Below are 11,062 nucleotides of genomic sequence, written 5' to 3'. Positions count from 1 at the left end.
GAGAACATGTTGGTTGAGAGGATCATTCTTAATACACCAACAACTGATGGAAGTGCCCTGGAGAAGTATCTTATAAGGGAAGTTGAGAAGAAGCCAGGAGGTAGCCGGAGCCTGGGGAAAGCAGTCTTCCCAGGAGGGCAAAGGGAGTGGCTGTTCAGAGAATCATCATCATTGGGAACCAACTTTCCTCTTCAGGCTTTCCCATTTCCACTGCCACCTCCTATCCAGCCACCTCTATTTCACCTGGATTATACACATATCTTCCTGTCTCAAGCCACAAGACATTACTATAAGCCATCCTATGCATCCTTTGAGATCAGTCTTTGTAAGATGGAACTCTAACTATGCTCATCAACTTTCAGTATCTCCTTGACACCTCCAATCTAACACTCCATGCCTTAGCCTAAGCATTTTGGGCCTGCAGCTATTTGGATCCACCTGGCTTCTCCAATAGTGGCTCTCTTTATCTGCTCCCTGTTTCAATCTTACTGAGACTGTCATCTTCCTGGAGTGTCTACTACCTTCGTACCTAAGCTTTTCTTTACCTTTTTTTTTTTTTTTTTTTGGTCTTTTTGACACAGGGTCTCCCTGTAACCCCAGCTGGGCTGGAAGTCATATATAGACCAGGCTGGACTTAAACTCACAGAGATCTGCCTGCCTCTGCTTCCCAAGTGCTGGGATTAAAGGCTTGAAGCACCATGCCTAGCTGCCTAAAAGTCTGTCTTTCTTTCTCTCCCCGCCCCCCACTTCTCTTTATTGTTTTGTTTGAGACAGGGTCTCACTTTGTACTCCTGATTGGCCTGGAACTCACTATGTAGATCAGGCTGATCTTGAGCTCAACAGAGTCACCTGCCTCTGCCTCCTGAGTGCTGGGATCAGAGGTGTGTGCTACCACTTTCAGCCTTTTTCTTTTTTTAAAAAAAATTTTTATTATTTTTATTTTAAGTGTATGCATGTATTGCCTGCATGTAGGTAAGTGCAGCCATGTCGTGCAATGCCCACAGATGTCAGAAAAGGTTGTCAGATCCCCTGGCACTGGAGTTACAGACAGTTGTTAGCTGCCATGTGGGTGCTGGGACTTGAACCTGGGTCTTCTGCAAGAACAACCAGTGTTCTTAACCGCTGAGCCATCTCTCCAGCCCCCAGCCTTTTTCTTTCTTTAGGAAAAAAAATTATCCATGTGAGTTTGTGTATGTGCACATGTGTGTGCACAGATGCCTATGGAGGCAAGAAGAGGGCATTAGGTCTCTTGGAGCTGGAGTTTATCAACTGCCTCAAATGGATGTTGGAATCCAAACTCTGGTCCTGATGATAGAGCAGCAACTACTCTTAACCACTGAACCATCTTTCTAGCCCTTGCTTTTTTATTTTTAAGGTGGGCTCTCATGTAGCCTAACTGATCTCCAACTTGCTATGTAGCTATAGACGACCTTGAATGTCTGATCCTCCTGGGTCCACTTCCCAAGTGTAGGGGTTACAGGTATGCACCACCATACCCAGTGCACCACTACACCCAGTTTTATACAGTGCTAGGTATCCAACCTAGGGCTTCATGCATGCTAGACAAGCACTCTACCAACTGAGCTACATGCCCAGCCTATGGGTCCCTTCCCCACTATTGCTTCTGGGTTTTTTTTTTCAATTTATTTTTATTTTATTTGTATGAGTGTTATGCCTGTGTGTATGTAAGTGTGCCAGTGTTGTGCAGTTCCCACAGAGGCCAGGAGATAGCACCCGATCCTCTGGAACTGGAGTTAGCCGCCATGTGGGTTCTGGGATTTGAACCCGGGTCTTCTACAAGAACAGTCAGTGCTCTTAACTGGTGGGCCATCTCTCCAGCCCCTATTGCTTTAGTTTTTAAAGATTTATTTTTTTTAATTTCTTATTGAATTTTTGTGTATTTCATACAGAAAATTATCTTTATACCCCCTTCCCCTTTGGCACCCTTCCATAGCACCCCCCCAACTGGAGTTCATACATTCTGTCATTTGTGTAAAATTAGCATCCCCAGATATCCCTCAGTGCAAATTCATTCACTGGGAGGATCTAGTTAGCCTATCTAGAGTCCCTCCCTTAAAGAAGATCAGCTCTTCCTAACCCAGTAGTAATCAGCTGCCAGTATTTCTTTGACTAAGATTGGGGCATGATGTTCATTTCCACAGTTCTGATCTGGGTTTTTGTCTGCTTGAGTTTTCATGGGTCTTGTGCATGCTGACATCATTGCTGTAGGTTTGTATGAGAAGGGTCCCAGGAGCCTGTAGGACTATTTTCATATGGTCATGCACCTCCTCCCTGGCTCTTACAATCTTTCCCTCTCCTCTTCGGCAATGGTCCCTCAGCTCTGGGTGGGTGGATTTTAACATAGGAGTCCTGTCCAAGGACCCACTCTGCACTCTTATTCTCTACGTTTTGGCCATTGTGTTCCTGGCCCTCTGTTGCATGAGGGAGCTTCATTGATGAGAGCTGAAAGATGCATTAGTGTCTTCATCCCTTGTTCTATGTTCCGTGAGCCTTAGGTATAGAGGTTGTATCCTAGATGTGCCACTTAGACTTGGGCAATTCAAAGACAATCTCTGTGTGTTACCACTTGTAGAACTCTAACTATTTCTGTTTCTTGAAAAAGAAGCTTCTTTGATGGGTGGTGACTGGGATACTTGTCTATAAATTTAAGGATCCATACGTTGCACATAATAAGAAATTACATTTGTCTAGGGATGTGATAGCCTTGGAGTTTCCTCTGAGATCTGTAACCTCTCCAGCTATGTGTATTTGGCTAGGTTTACAGTACCACACATGCGTTCCCTTCCATTGAGTGGGCTTTAAGTCAATTAGGTAGGTGTTGATTACCCCCAAGTTAAAAGTGTCACTACTGGGCTGGGCATGGTGGCGCATGCCTTTAATCCCAGCAGCTGGGAGGCAGAGGCAGTCAGATCTCTGTGAGTTCGAGGCCAGCCTGGTCTACATAGTGAGTTCCAGGACAGCTGGGGCTACAGGGAGACCCTGTCTCAAAAAGACAAAAAAAAAAAGTGTCACTACTGCACTAGTGTCGTTTGCTGTGCTGGTCATTGATGTGGTTTTTGGCCTTGAAGCTGGGGTTGGACCATAGATTGATGTTCTCCCTTACCAACTTTTGTAGTACTCTCCAAAGCTGTAGAGCTGCTAGCCTTCAGGGGAGGTGGCTTCCAGGTCAGTTCCAGCTCCACTGCTCCAAATCCTATGCCCAAAATATGTGCTGTCTTCAGCAATAGGGTCTTACTACCAAGTTCTGGGAGGCGATCAAGGACTGTGACAATAGCCTGTGTAATTTGGGGGTCTCTTGGACTACCCTGGCCAACAACTCAAAGGAGGGCTTTTCCTGTCTGGCACTGTTTCTTGTTATGTAGTCTTCAGCTATCCTCACAGAGACTTGTAGAGATATTGTTATGTGTAATTTTTCAGTAGGTTTTTGGACTAATACAACTCCCTCTTTTTTATACTAGCTGGGCACTATTTATCTCTCCTCTTTCTCCCTGTTTTATCTTCCCTCCTAGACCTCCCCATTTAAAGTGTTCCCATTTTCCCCATTTCTCCCTTGAGAATTTCTGTCTGCTATGGCCCCACCTCTGTTGACCTCCTTCTTCCTCTTTATTCCCATAGTTCTTGGTATATCCCTCCTTCTCCTCTCCCCTCTCACTACCCCCTTTTTGCACATTTCTCCCTTAATAACACCTGTCTCCTACTATTCTTCTCTCGGGTTCCTTCTTTCCCTTTATCTCCCTGGTTCCCTTCCACTTTCCAGGTTTCTGCAGTTACATCAGGATATGCACTCACTTATAATGAGCTGGTGCTAGGATCCACAAATGAGGGAGAATATACATCTTTTGTTTTTCTGAGTCTGTGTTACTTCACTTAGTATGTTTCTAGATCCATCCATTTACCTGCAAATTTTATTATTTCGTCTTTCTTTACTGCTGAGTAGAACTCCACTGTGTAAATGTGTCACATTTTTATAACTACTCATCAGTTGAGGGACACTTAGGTTGCTTCCATATCTTAGCTATTGTGAAAAGACCAGCAATAAACATTGTATAAGTATCTCTGCAATAGGATGGATCCTTTGGATATAGGCCAAGGAGTGGCGTAACTGGGTCGTATGGTGTTTATTTTTAGATTTTTTTTTCTTTTTGGTTTTTTTTTTTTTTTGAGACAGGATCTCCCTGTAGCCTCAGCTGGCCTGAACTCATTATGTAGACCAGGCTGGCCTTGAACTCAGAGAAATCCACCTGCCTCTGCCTCTCAAATGGTGGGATTAAAAGTGTATACCTCCATGCCTGGCTCATTTTTAGATTTTTAAGAGTTCTCCACACTGCTTCCCATAGGGGTTGTATGCGTTTGCAATCCCACCAGCAGTGAGTGAGCATTCCCCAATCTCTACATCCTCGCCAGCATTTGGTATCATTTCTTCTCTTGATCTTAGCCAGTGTGACTGGGGTAAGATGAAATCTTAAGGGGGTTTTAATTTGCATTTCCCTAATTACTAACGATATTGAACACTTTTTTTAAAAGATGTTTCTTAGCCAGATTTATTTCTTCTTTTGAGAACTCTCTGTTTAGATCTTTAGTCCATCTTTTAATTGGGTCATTTGTTTTAGTGATTCTTTGTTGTTGTTTTGTTTTGTTTTTGTTTTTGTTTTTTAGTTCTTTATATATTTTGGATGTTAAACTTCTGTCAGATGTGTCACTGGTGAAAATTTCTTTGGGTTTCCTCTTCACTTTCTTGATTCTTTTTTTTTCTGTACAGAAGCAAAAGACCTCATTTTAATGAGGTCCCACTTGTTGATTGTTGACCTTAATTCCTGAGTAACTAGTGTTCAATTTAGAAAGTCCTTTCCTACACCTATGTCATGTAGGTTACCACCAATGTTTTCTTCTAATAGTTTCAGGGTTTAGAGTTTCACATTGAGGTCTTTGATTCATTTGAAGTTGACTTTTGTGCAAGGTGAAAGATAAGGATCTAGTTTAATTCTTCTACAGGTGGAGATCCAGTTTTGCCAGCACCATTTGTTGAAGATGCTGTCTTTCTTCCGTTGTGTGTTCTTGGCACCATTGTCAAATATCAGGTGGCTGAAATTGTGTGTACTCACGTTCAGATCTTCAATTATGTTCCATTGATCTATGTGTCTATTTTTGTGCTAGTATCATGCTGTTTTTATAATTCTAGCTCTGTAATATAGTTTGAGATCTGGTATAGTAATTCCCTCAGCGTTGCTCTTTTGTGCTCAGGGTTGCTCTGCTATCCAGGTTCTTTTGTGCTTTCATATGAATTTAAGGATTTTTTTTTCTAATTCTGTGAAGTATGTCATGAGGATGTTGATTGGCATTGCATTGAATCTATATATTGCTTTTGGTAAGATGGTCACTTTCACAATATTAATTCTTCCAATCCATGAGCATGGGCGGTCCTTCCATCTCCTGGTGTCTTCCTCAATCTCTTTCTTTAAAGATGAAAAAATTTTGTTCTAGAAATCTTTGATGCTTTTGGTCAGGTTTATTCGAGATTTTTCTTTTTTGAGGCTATTGTGAATGGGAGGGTTTCCCTGCACTCTTTCTCCACTTGCTTGGTATTGGCATATAGAAAGTTTGTTAATTTTTGTAGACTAGTTTTGTAACCTGCCATTTGCCTGAAAGTGTTAATCAGTTCTAGGAGTTTTCTGGTAGAATTTTTGGGAAGTTCTCTTCTACAATCCTGTTTAAGATCTGGTCAATACCTGAAATTCTTCTCCTTCCTCTATGCCTATGATGTGTAGATTTGGTCTTTTCTTTTTTTTTAATGTGTATGAATGTATTGCCTGCATGTATGTGAGTGCATCCATGTTGTGCAATGCTGCAGAGGTCAGAAGAGGGCTTCAGATTCCCCTAGAACTGGAGTTAAGGACAGTTCGTAGCTACCATGTGGGTGCTGGGAATCAAACCTGGGTCCTCTGCAAGAGCAGTTGGTGCTCTTAACTGCTGAGCCATCTCTCCAGCCCCTAGATTTGGTCTTTTTATGGTGTCCCACATTTCCTGCATATTCCATTCCTGTGCTTTAAATTTTTTTTTCATAATCTTTGCTGAGCAGTCCAATTCTTCATTGTTCAGTCTGGTTTTTTGTTTTGTTTTGTTTTCGGTCTTTTTGAGACAGGGTCATCCTGTAGACCCAGCTATCCTGGAACTCACTATGTAGACCAGGCTGGCCTTGAACTCACAGAGATCCGCCTGCCTCTGCCTCCCGAGTGCTTGATATTGTTTTCCATTTCATTCATTCTATCAGTGAGGCTTTCTCTTGTTGTTTCAAATTGACTTATTTTCACTTCCTTTTTCATTTCAGGCTGAGTTTTCTTCAATATTTCTCTCTTTTATGAATTCAGTCAGAAGTTTATCCCTATCTTGTTTTAGTTCTTTGAATTGTTTGTTTGTTCTTTAAATTTGTTGAATTCCTTATCATGTTTATGATTGGTCTTTTAAATTATGTGTCCTGGGTTATCTCTAGCGGGTTCTCCTTATAGAACTCTTCTATAGGACTGATGGAATTTGGTGGGAACATACTCTTTTGGTTTTCCATATTATTATTTTTCCATTGCGATTACTTCATGTGGATTTCTTTTGTTGTTTGTGATTCTGGTATGAAACTCAAACCTTTCTTTGTTGAACTGAAGTCTGCTTCTGTTTGTGTTATTGGTGCACCTCAGTTGTTTTCTTATTGAATATGTAAAGCTGGTTGGTTTAGGTTTCAGGTTCTCTCAGATTTTATATTGTAGGTAACTGATGACTTCAGATCAGCTACTCAGGAGCTCCCACAGAGGCCCAAGTCAGGTATACTCTGGTTTCCTTTTAATGTTTGGACCCCTACAAGCAGGCAGTCACAGTACAATTTGGGAACTTCGCTAAGGGGGAGGCAGATTTAGGCACTCTCAGGCAGTCTGCTAATGTCTCAGCCCCTACTGTAGGGCAGAGAAGTCTAGCCTTGGCAAAATCGGAGGGGCCTCACGTGGTCCCAATGCAGGGGGTTGGGCATGGGATGATTTGGGGTGCTCACCACCACATGAAGGCCGGTTCCAGGCACAGTCTGCTCAGGTCTCAGCCCCTACTGTAGGTAGAGAGGTCTAGTCCTGGCAAAATCAAGACTTATTTATGTGTATGTGCACCACATGTATGCTGGTGACCTCAGAGGACACAAGAGGGTGGGGATCCCCTGAAACTGGAGATATAAGCTGTTGTGGGTTTGGAGAACGAAACCACCCAGGTCCTCTACAAGAACAGCAAGTTCTCTTAAAGGCTTGCACCATTTCTTTAGCCCACAACTAATATTTTCTTTAATTTTTATTTTATGTGTACGAGTGTATTGCCTGCATGTATGTGAGTGCACCCATGTCATGCAATACCGTGGAGATCAGAAGAGGGCTTTGGATTCCCCTGGAACTGGAGTCAAGGATGGTTCATAGCCACCTTGTGGGTGCTGGGAATCGAACCCAGGTCCTCTGTAAGAGCAGTCAGTGCTCTTAACCGCTGAGCCATCTCTCCAGCCCCTACAACTAATGTTTTTGAGATAAGTTTTCATTAAGTAGCCCAGGCTGGCCTGAGAGTCTCAGCAGTCCTCCTATATCAGCCTTCAGAATGCTGGAATTACCACTGTGTGCCACCATGCTGGCTTCTTATTTTTTCATTTTTGAAAAGGTTTATTTTCATTTTGTTCTTTGTGTGTATGACTGTTTTGCCTGTATGTATATATGTGCACCATATGCAAAGAGTACCTGCAAAGACCGGATTCCACATAACTGGAGTTACAGACAGTTGTATGCTGCCATGTGGGTGCTGAGACCTGAATCCATGTCCTCCTCTAGAGCAGCAAGTACTGTTAACCACTGAGCTCTCTCTCTAGTCCTTTCTTTTTCTTTTTTGAGACAGGGTCTTACTATGTATCTGAGACCAGCCTCAAAGTCTCAATAATCATCCTGTCTCAATCTCCAGAGTGCTGAAATTACAGGTGTGCCCCACTAAGCTGGCTTCTTCTTCTGGTGGTCATAGGCATGGAAACCCAGGGTTTTGTGCATGCTAGATAAGCAGTCTGTGACTGAGCTACATCTTTGCATCCAGTGCAGCTTGACACAAAGTGGGCAGAGGAAACGCTGGTTAGGAGAGTATGACATTCATGCATAGGAAAAAGAGGTTCAAATTCAATTGCCTCAGGAATTAGCCAGATAAGAAAATTAGTAATGTTGGGATCCACAGATTTTGGGGAGCTTTTATGTGCCTATTGGAAACATTAATAATATCCAGATCATTAACACACTATGGAAACCATATCTGAAGGATAAACAACTTGAAGATCATGCTTGAAACCCATCTGGGAGTGGTGCCACAGCTATACTGTCCATGCATGGAAGGTGGAGGCAGGAAGATGAGGCGCTCCAGACCAGCTTGGGGTACATGAAACCCTATTTATAACAATTTTTAAAAACACTGAGTATAAAAAATCATAGTGTTTTTAGTCTTTTATTTATGTGTATGAGTGTATTGCCTGCATGTGTGTAGGTGCAACTGTGTCATGCAATGTCCTTGGAGGTCAGAAGAGGGCGTTGAGTTCCCCTGGAACTGGAATTACAGATGGTTGTTATCTGCCATGTGAGTGCTGGGAATTGAACTCCTCTGCAAGAGCAGTCAGTGATCTTAACCACTGAGCCATCTCTCCAGCCCCATATTTAATGTTTTTTTTTATTTTTTAAAAATTTTTATTTTTATTTTATGTGTACGAGTGTATTGCCTGCATAATATGTGAGTACATCCAATTTGTGCAATGCCTCAGAGGTCAGGAGAGGGTGGCCAATTCCACTGAAACTGGAGTTAAGGTCGGTTTTTGGCTGTCATGTGGGTACTGGGAATTAAACCCCGCCCGGGTCCTCTGCAAGAGCAGTCAGTGATCTTAACCACTGAACCATCTCTTCAGCTCATACATTTAGTGTTTTTAAAAAGAAACTGGCCAGGCGTGGTGGTGCATGCCTTTAATCCCAGCACTTGGGAGGCAGAGGCAGGCGAATCTTTGTGAGTTCAAGGCCAGCCTGGTCTACGTAGTGAATTCCAGGAAAGCTGGGGCCAAAAAGAGATCCTGTCTCAAAAAAAAAAAAAAAAAAAAAAAAAGAGAGAGAGAAAGAAAGAGACAAACTGGACATGGTGGCTCACACTTGAAATCCCAGCACTCAGGAGGCTGGAGGATTGCTTGTGAGTAACAGGCCAGCCTATGCTAGAGTGAGACACTGTCTCAAAAAGCCAAATAAAAAGTTATGCATTGGCTGCAAACAGAAACCTCCTGTTTATGTCTCTGACCTCATGTTGTCCCCAGTCTAGGTTTCAGACAGGTACCTGAGGTGCTTTTGGAAAGCCCCAGGGAACAGTGGCCAGGACAAGTAATCATGTCCATTTGTATCAAGCTGCAAAATCAGGATTAAGTGGCAGATCCTGACTGTCGTCAGACAACCTACATCTCAAAAAAGTGGGGTTTCACTAGGTTTAATACAGATGAAGTTGAAGACCTGGTAGCTGAGAAGCAGCTCATCCCTGATGACTGTAGGGTGTAATATGTAACCAGTAATATATAGCCAGTTGTAGTCCTTGGACAGCTAGCAGGCTCTGCACTCATGAGGGCTTCCATACTGCTGAATCTTCTACCCTACCAATGATATTAACTAATAAATCTTATATGCAATCAAACAAGTAAGACCCTCCAAAAGCCAAGAAAAGAGCCAGGTGTGATGGCATATGCTTGTAATCCTGGCATTTACGAGGTAGAGACAGAAAGATCAGGTGTTCAAGACCAGTCTTGGCAACATAGCAAGTATGGGGACAGGCCTGAATTACACAGTATCTTTTCACAAAAAAACAAAAAGCAGGGGGCTGGAGAGAACACTGGTTGTTCTTACAGAAGACCTGGGTTTGAATCCCAGCACCCACATGGCAGCTAAGAACTGTCTGTAACTCCAGTCCCAGGGGATCCAACAGCCTCTTCTGACCTCTGTGGGCACTGCATGACATGGGTGCACTTACCTATATGCAGGCAATACACACATACACTAAAATAAAAATTTTAAAAATTAAAAAGCAGGCAAGGGTGTGGTAGTGTAGCCTTTAATCCCAGCACTATAGAGGCATAGTGAGGGGCTATAGGGAGACTCTTATCTCAAAAAAAAAAAAAAGAAAAAGAAAAGCTAAAAAAAACTTTGAGAACTTGAAATACAGTCACTGTGTGTGGTTCTTCACAGCTTTCAGAGCAATTTTACATCAGGAACTCTATTCTCACTTGACAGATGAAGAACCTGAGGCTCAGGGAGATGAAATAGATTCCTCAAGGCCACAATAGCAAGGAATTAGTAGCAGACTCTTAGGGTGATGGGAGGAGGGGCTAAAAATACGTGCCAAGCAAGTGCAGTACTACTGAGCTATATCATCAGTATCTCACTCTTTTTAGATTTACTTTCAATTTTTGTGTACATATGTGTGCCTGCATGGTTTATGTGCACCAGAAGCATGCAGGTGCCCCTGGAGGCCAAAAGGCTAGAGATCCCCTGGAACTGGAGTAACAGGCAGAATTGCCGTGCCATCTCTCCACATGGCCCCTATCATTCACTTTTCAATCAACAAAATTTTCACATGTAAAATGGAACCAACAGTAAAGAGATAAAGTGGTGGTGGGGGCTGAATGAGGCTTTAAATTTTCTTATTATTTTTTAATTTTTATGTGTATGAGTGTATTGCCGGCATGTGAGTTATTGTATGAGTGTTTTGTATGCACATATGTAAGTGAACCCATGTTGTGCAAAGGCCTAGAGGTCAGAAGAGGGCATCGGATTCCCTAGAACTACAGTTGGTTGTTTGCCACTATGTGGGTGCTGGGAGTCGAACCCAGTCCTTTGCAAGAATAGCCAGTGCTCTTAACCTCAAACCATCCCTCCAGTCCAAACCTTTTTTTTTTTTTTAACCTAAAAAACATATTTTCTTCTGCATCCAGGAGAGCTTTTATTTGAATGGAACAGTTTTACACATCTCTCAAAAA

The sequence above is a fragment of the Nannospalax galili genome, unplaced genomic scaffold (assembly GCF_000622305.1).
Source record: "Nannospalax galili isolate Female #2095 unplaced genomic scaffold, S.galili_v1.0 scaffold788, whole genome shotgun sequence".
Taxonomy (NCBI): Eukaryota; Metazoa; Chordata; class Mammalia; order Rodentia; family Spalacidae; genus Nannospalax; species Nannospalax galili.
This window is presented reverse-complemented; position numbering follows the sequence as displayed.